Consider the following 8,071-nt stretch of genomic DNA (forward strand, 5'->3'; position numbering starts at 1 on the left):
ATGGCGCGTGCTAGACACAGTGTGGTTCTGCCTGCCGCTGCTTCTCACCTTCTCACGTGTGTCTGGACTCTAACCAGCTCTGGTGACGTAGTCTACTGTTCTCTCAAGCAATCACAACCCAGAGCAATATTTGGCTTTCAAAATGGTGACCACATTCTCGTCCTTTTTGTAAGGTTACAAAAGTAAGTTTGAACAAAAGAAAAATTTCTCCCCTGACCATTTCTATCTCTATGTAAGGATAGGAATTTTACTTCATTTAACTGGCGGGCAAGAAAGAACAGGGGAGTCTTCTGGTGTAGGATAACCTTTAAGAGGTAGCTGACAAACCCCTGGTGATGGGCAAAGAGACACCTCTGTGGATGGTGCTGTTCTCAGTCAGAGGCAGAGCAGGTTCATCCTGGCATGGTAGACAAAGCCGTCTTATACCTAGGACTCATAAAAATCAAATCAAATCAAATCAAATCAAATCAAATCAAATCAAATCAAATCCAGGCAGCACAGGGCAGGAGGAGGAAGACAGAGACCTTTGATCTGCCATGCCTCCCACAGACCCACCAGTCTACAGCACAGGCAGATCAAAGACGCCTGCTTGTCACCATGCCATGTGGTGTGGATGGCGGATGTCTCCCAGGGACCCTGCAGCCATGCTCAGCCTGTAGCAGGAGCCATCACAATGTGCTGGTATGTGGTGGACAAATGGGAGAAAAGGAGAAGAGCAGCTTGAGCAGGATGAAGAGAGATGGGACCGGAGACTGGAGGATGCCGAGGAGGAACCTGTTGTGAATGGCCATCCCTGTCGCCTGGGGACATGGTGAAGTCCCAGCCTGAGCTGCCATTGAGAGACATGTCTAAGTCCATGGCTATGCAACATCAGGGCTGGCATCAATGTCTGTGGCTCATGGTACCACAGAGAACATGGGGATGTTCCTGGTTGGGGCAACGGCTGGTAACCACATGGTCATCCAGGGACTGTGCATAACTAGCCCTGCCCCTCACTGGATGTGGCCCCAGCTTTCACGGGTGGTAGTACTCAGGGAGAGGACCCTACCCCTTGCCACCTATGGCAGTCGAGAAAGCTACCCACAGGGTCATGAGCTCAGAAGAGCTAGCCATTCCCCTTACCAGCTATGACACTCAGGAGAGTAGACCTTGCACCTTGCCTGGATAGCACAGCAGAGCTGACCCTGATGGTAGTGGTACAGGTGAGTCAGCCCTGAGGGTGAGAGCTTGGGAGAGCTGGTCCAGTCACATGTTTTCTATGATGTGGCGTGGGTGTGTGTGTGGGGTAATGTCTTGCCCCTGTAGGGCGCCATCCTGTGGTGAACAACGGTACTGCGCATGCGCAGGCTTTGCACCTGGCATCACTCATGTTCCCATCCCTCATCACCTGCAGAAGTCAGGAGGGCTGAGTTTGGAGTCATGAGAGCTGGAGAGCTATCCCTGTCCCTCATTGGCTATGGCACTTGGGAGAGCAGGCCTTATACTTTGCCTGGGCCATAGAGTGGAGTTGGCCCTGATGGTGAAGGCACAGAAATGCTGACCTTGGTCAAGAAGGTGCAGGTGAGCTGACCCCTAAGGCTGAGAGCATGAGATACCTGCCCAGAAGGTGATGTGGAAATGGTGGTGATGTCATCTACCTTCCTCTCCTCACCACCTGCAGTAGCCAGGAGAGGCAACCCTCACCAGAGTGGGAAAGCTGGCCCCGCACCATCACTGGCTTTAGCCCTTAGGAGAAAGGGACCCGTACCTTGCCTGAGCAACTCAGTGGAGTTGGCCCTGATGACAAAGGCATGGGTGAACCAGCCCCAAGGGTGTGGGAGCAGGGAGCTGACCCAGCCCCTCACTGGCTGTAGCACTTGGAGGAGTGGCCCCTGAACCCTGACTGAGCAGCACAGTGGAGCTGGCTCTGGAAGTGTGGGTGTGGATGAGCTGGCACTAAAAGCTTGAGAGCAGAAGAGCTGGCCCAGCCTCCTGCTGGTGGCAGCACTGGGTGGCCTACCCACAGCAGTGCTGGAGAGCTCACCTTGCTGTGCAGATAAGACAGAGACAGCTGGCTGTCCAGTCCAGGTACCACCCAGGCCCAGATCCTGGGCTCTGAGTTGGTCCATTGTTAAGGCAGAATCTTTTATCTCACGCTAGTCCTGGCACCTGTAGGGCCACATGGCACTGTGAGGTACTTTGACCTCAGTGGCTCCATGCTGCCCCAAGTATTCTCAGACCCAGGTGGTCTGCTGGCCCCTAGAGTTAGTTCTGGCACTGGAGGGCCAAATGGAACTAATCATAATTTAACCCTGGTTAGTATCTCTCATGGCGGCTCTCTACTAGCCTAGAACTCTCTGGTTCCAGTTGCCCGGTAAAATCAGGGCTCTAGAAGTCCAGCATGGGGCTGGCCTATCTCGGCTCCCTTCTATGGACTCTGCCCACACTCCCAACAACTGCTCCTGGTAGTTAAAGTATAAACTCCCAACCGCATAATGAAATCAGGACACAATAAACTGTAACTTAACAATCAGATTTATATATTGAATTCTCAATCCATAATACATCCACACAATAAACTCACAACCAAATGATAAAGATATAAACTGTCCACCTAGATAAGATAAATTGACCTATAGAAATCCATCCCTTAAGAAACATTCATAACAACCTATGTAGAGATGCATGGCAAGGATCATTTACGTCTGCCTCCATGTTGCCTCTCCTCCTTTCTCCTTCTCCCTCTCCTTCTAAAACCTCTGTTCCTACCTCTCTTCCTTCCCATCCAATGACAGGCCTTGTTTTATCTTGTGTCTGCCTTCACCTGCATAAAGACATCAACCTACAGCCCACCCCAAAATGTATATCATCTGTGAACAGTTGAGACAGGTGAAAGGGCCTATCCTGCTGTTCCAATGCTGCAGGATCCCCAGGACACAGGGCAACAACAGGATAACCAGGAGGACAGCCAGTGAGGATCCAATATTGATGGTGTCACAGAAACCAGAGATCTCAAAACCACACTGCAATGAACATTTGCAAGAGAAGATGTGTGGACAGGGAGATATAATGAGGGACACCCTGGGACACTCTACAGCTCCCATGATGGGATGTTCTCTATGCTTTGGTGTTTTGTTTGCTTGTGTGTTTTATTGGCAGGATGCTCAGGTAAAGGGAAGGTGTGAGAATGGGGAAATGAATGGCACTGAAGGGCATGATGTGAAACTCACAACAAACCAATAAGCAGGTTTCTATAATGGAGGCAGCAGACAGTTTTAACTAGCCCATCACCTGAAGTCTGTGCTGACCCTGTCACTCCTTTGAGCTCATTCTGTGACAGCACACTGTATTTATCTTCCTGGTTTGCTTTATTATGCTTGACTTACAATTCCATGTATTTTTTTCCCACAGACCATGATTTCATTTTTCTTTGTGGCTGGATAAAATTGCATTTCAAATATACCACAGTATATATTTCATATATACCATGCTGATACTGCCTCTGAGACTCTTGTTTTTCTGACTACTGATACTATATCCAAATGCATGGAGCCATGACTATAGGCAGTCTATGAGAAATTTACAACTTATTTCCTCAGCTCTCAAGGTATTTCCTTGAAAGCAAGAGCATGGTTGTCTATTATCTGTCTGTCTGTCTGTCTACCAACCTATCTATTATCCATGCATCTATCTATGCTTCTATGTATTGATGTATCTATCATCTATGTATCTATGTATCACTGTGTGTATGTATGTATGTATGTATTTATGTATCTACCAACCTATCTATCATCTATGTATCTATCTATGCTCCTATGTATCTATGTATCACTGTATGTATGTATGTATGTATGTATGTATGTATGTATGTATCTATCTATCTATCTATCTATTTATCTTTACAGAAGGAAGACTTATTAGAATATCTTACAGGCTGTGGTCTAGCTACTCCAAAAATGGCTTTTCAGCACTTGTTCAGTCCATGAGTTTGGAAGCCTCAGCTGGTCTTCAGTATACCCCAGAATCCTGAAGGAGTAGGCTTCAATGTCAGTGAAGAAATGGACTTGCTATCAAGAGCAAATGCAAGCAGGCAAAGGGAAAGCAGGGGTCCCTCTTTCATGACCTTAACCCATGCCACCAGCAGCAGGTGTGGCCCAGATAATAGTTGTATCTTCCCACCTGAAAAGATCCCAATTGCGTTTCGGTTAATTCCAGATGCAGTTGAGTTGACAACCAGGAATAGGCATCACACACACATTGATTAAACCATGAATGGTTTTTGATACAAGCTGTGTTCTGGCTCTGAGAACAGCTGTATTCCAAGGTTAATGAACAGGAGCATTGGCACCAACATGGTTCATGACAAAGGAACTAAATCCATTCTTGTGAAACAATGAACAGATGACACAGCTGCTTGGGTAAGCGAATTCTGTTTTAGCCCCAAAGCTCCTGCTTGTGGGATATATCCAGTAAAGCCCTGTGCTTAGAACTGACAAGAAAAAAAAATCAGTCGAGAGCATGACAATAAATGCTGGATGACAGCAACAGAGCAAAGAAGCCATGTGTTTGGCTCAGGAGGTGGAAACTCAAGTTAACGATTGTAGAATTACCAAGACTTCTCCCTGTCCCCACCTTACTGCTTAGGTCAGCTTCCTGGGCAGGAGACCAAAACCCCCACTTTTACTAAACACTGTTGTCTTAGTTAGGGTTTTACTGCTGTGAACAGACACCACGACCAAGGCAAGTCTTATAAAGGACAACGTTTAATTGGGGCTGGCTTACAGGTTCAGAGGTTCAGTCCATTATCATCAAGGTGGGGACATGGCAGCATCCAGGCAGGCATGGTGCAGGCAGAGCTGAGAGTTCTACATCTTCATCTGAAGGCTACTAGCAGAATACTGACTTCCAGGCAGCTAGAATGAGGGTCTTAAACCCATGCTCACAGAGACACACCTACTCCAACAAGGCCACACCTCCTAATACCATTCCCCGGGCCAAGCATATACAAACCATCACACTAGTGACTGTAGTTACCCGTTCCCCACATTGTTCTTATAATTTTAATTGACCTTGTGGCCTGCTTTGATGAGTTAAATGTTCATAGAGGTGGCATATGTCATTCCCAGACAGAAGCACCCAGGAAATCAATGCCCAATTCTCCAAGCCATTTTTGTTCACTGCAATACTTGTAGCCATGGGCACTGAGTTAGAGGCAATGGGATTAGAACAAACAGGCAGAATATGTTTATTCTAATTGTGCTCAGTAAGGTGCTGACCCTGGGCAGGGCTCTGTTAGAGACTGGGGTACATCTCTCTAGCAAAGGCTCTGCTGTACAGACTTTCCTGTCTGGCATGACAGAACACAAAGATGTTATAATTAAAGAGGTTCCCAGGCTAAATTAGTTCTGAGGAGTGGAGGCTTGAGGTAAATGTGAGGCAGAAAGGGGTGGGACAAGAGGAAGTGAGAATTGTCCATCAGAAACAGGGAACAAGTGTTCATGGCTTTTCTTCCAGCAACTGCCATTCCAGGACAGTAGGTGAAGTTCTTCCTCAAAGACCAGAATGCACTCCAGCTAGATTAAATAGAAAAAAGATGTCAGGAGTATCATGGGTTAACTATTGACACTGTAACTAATAACTTTTAGAGAAACGGTTTCTAAGTTTAATTCCAGGAAGTACTCCCAAAGCCCTCTCCCCTACAAAACTGGGGACAAAGACATTACCTGTTTAAACCAGAATCAGCTGCCATATGTGTGGAGTGAAGACCAAATAAGCCAAAAGACTCTTCTCCTCAATTGCTAACTCAAGACTTGAACAAATGCAAGGAATCAGCCCAAAGTAAGCCACATCTGAACTTGGTGAATGCAAATGCTATTTTCACATGTTACTTAATAACTCCATTATTAATATGACCCAGACAGCTGCCCAATAATCAAGGCAGAGTCCTACAGATTTTTAAATCAGCTTTAGCACAATTTTTATGAACTATACCCAATCTACTTTTCTACATACTAGGCTGTTAGTTCTTCAGCTGCGCTCCCAAGTACTTGCTGTCTTAGCCTTGCCCATGTTATTTCTGCCAGCAGTCTGTCCTCAGGAGGCATTTCACTCGGGCACGGGCTTCTGGTCCATCCCATTTAACGGAGTCCTCCCGTTCTCTTGTCTTCTTTCTCCTCCTTCCTCCTTCCCTCTACTTCCTCCTCCTCCTCTCCTTGTGGTCCCTACCACCTGTGACCCTCAGCCTGGTAACTGAAAACCTGCCTATCTCCATTCTTGCCAGTAATTGGCTGTGGTCACTTCGATTTAACCAATAGTCTTGAATTGGGGAGCAAGGTGTACATAACAGAGCTGGGATGCATGAGAATCTGCTCATTGGGGTCAACGAAGTCTTGGGGTTCAGAGGTGAGCATTTTAATACACAGCACCAGACCAACCCCAACAGGGAAACATCGTTTTGCTCTGTAACTGCTGCAGTTGGGAAAGCCTGAGAGCAGAGTCAAGATCAAGCACATATCACATGGAGCAAGTTGGAACCGAGGCTGGCAGGTGGGACCCTCTCTTTGGAGTCTCTTGGCTTTAAATTGCCTTTCCCTTCCCTTGGCAGTACAATGCATAATCTTCTTCATTTCCATTCAATTAAACCATGTGCATTTCTGCATTCGTATTCCTGTATTAGGAATGTTAGATGCCATCGATCTAAGACGGTGACAGTGGAACCAGAAACCGCCCCTACCACTAATTCCCCACCTGCAGAAGAGGGTAAAACAGAGTCTAATCAAGAGCTTGCTAACCCAGAGCACTATATTAAACACCCTCTACAGAACAGATTTGTTTTTATGTGTATGAGTGGTGTTTGGCCTGCATCTGTGATTGTGCCCCGTTTGTGTGCAGTGGTTGTGGAGGCCAGATCCTCTGGAACTCGTTACAAATAATTGAGTGTGTGTGGGCACTCTGGGTTTTAAAAAACGATAAAAGGGAAACTCGCAAGCAAACCGTTGATTGATCGCTAAGTTTGATATTGTTGAAGACTTTGGGGCTCTGTACAACCATATCCAGTTGTCTAGTAATCTAACGCCTGGCTGTGACTACTCACTTTTTAAGGATGCTATCGAACCTATGTGGGAAGAGGAGAAAAACAAATGGCGAGGATGATGGCTAATTACATTCAACGAGCAGCAGAGAGGAAGTGACCTCGATCGCGTTTGGCTAGAGACACTGCTGTGCCTTATTGGATAATCTTTTGATGACTGCAGTGATGATGTGTGTGGTGCTGTTGTCAGTGTTAGAGCTAAAGGTGATAAGATAGCGATATGGACGGCTGAATGTGAAAGCGAAGATGTAGTCCCACACATAGGGAGGGTATACAAGGAAAGGTTAGGCTTTCCTCCGAACACAGTGATTGGTTATCAGTCCCACGCAGACACAGCTACAAAGAGCAGCTCCACCACTAAGCATAGGTTTGTTGTTTAAGAAGACGCCTTCTGAGAATTCTCACAGGAGACTGCGCCAGACGATCGAGATTGGAGCTAACCAGAGCCTCATCAAAGCAGAGTGGACCGCACTGAAGCTGATTCCATCACATGATGCTAAGACATGAGAGACGTCTCATTCACCTTTGTCTTGTGCTTCTATGTTCATTCTCCGCCCCACCCCCAATTTTTCTAGTGTGTCCACTATTCCAGTCAAAGAATTACAGTATACGTCACCCCAGAACCCACAGATGTGCTCCTGGCCTGCTCTGTAACAGCGGTTAGAATTACCACAGCAGACACACTTGCCTTTCCACAGTATTCGGAAAAGAACGTGCATTTCTATCACCTTCGCAGGAAAAGATCTGGTTTGTTCCACTCCACACAGGAGCGGATTTGCTGGTGTGAGAGTCTGAGTACAGCTTTCTAGCCACCTTCTGTTTCCTGTCACAGCATTGTCCTTGCTGTCCTCTTGCTGCTTCCCTCCTTGATAACATTAGTGACTCTGATTTCAGTTTTCCGTTTGTTTTGCTTTTTTTTTCTCCTCATGTAACATTGATGAAGGACCCAGGAATATGACAGGAAGGTGGAATAAACATTACATTTGTGCCTTCTTTGGTAAT

The 8,071-nt window shown here is 46.5% G+C and overlaps 1 pseudogene; it reads left to right on the forward strand.

The window, feature by feature from the left end:
* On the forward strand, positions 1-7,531 carry Eif4e-ps6 (eukaryotic translation initiation factor 4E, pseudogene 6; annotated as a pseudogene).
* The last annotated feature ends 540 nt before the right edge of the window (positions 7,532-8,071 follow it).

The sequence above is a fragment of the Rattus norvegicus genome, chromosome 2 (genome assembly GCF_021556685.1).
Source record: "Rattus norvegicus strain SHRSP/BbbUtx chromosome 2, alternate assembly SHRSP_T2T, whole genome shotgun sequence".
Classification (NCBI taxonomy): domain Eukaryota; kingdom Metazoa; phylum Chordata; class Mammalia; order Rodentia; family Muridae; genus Rattus; species Rattus norvegicus.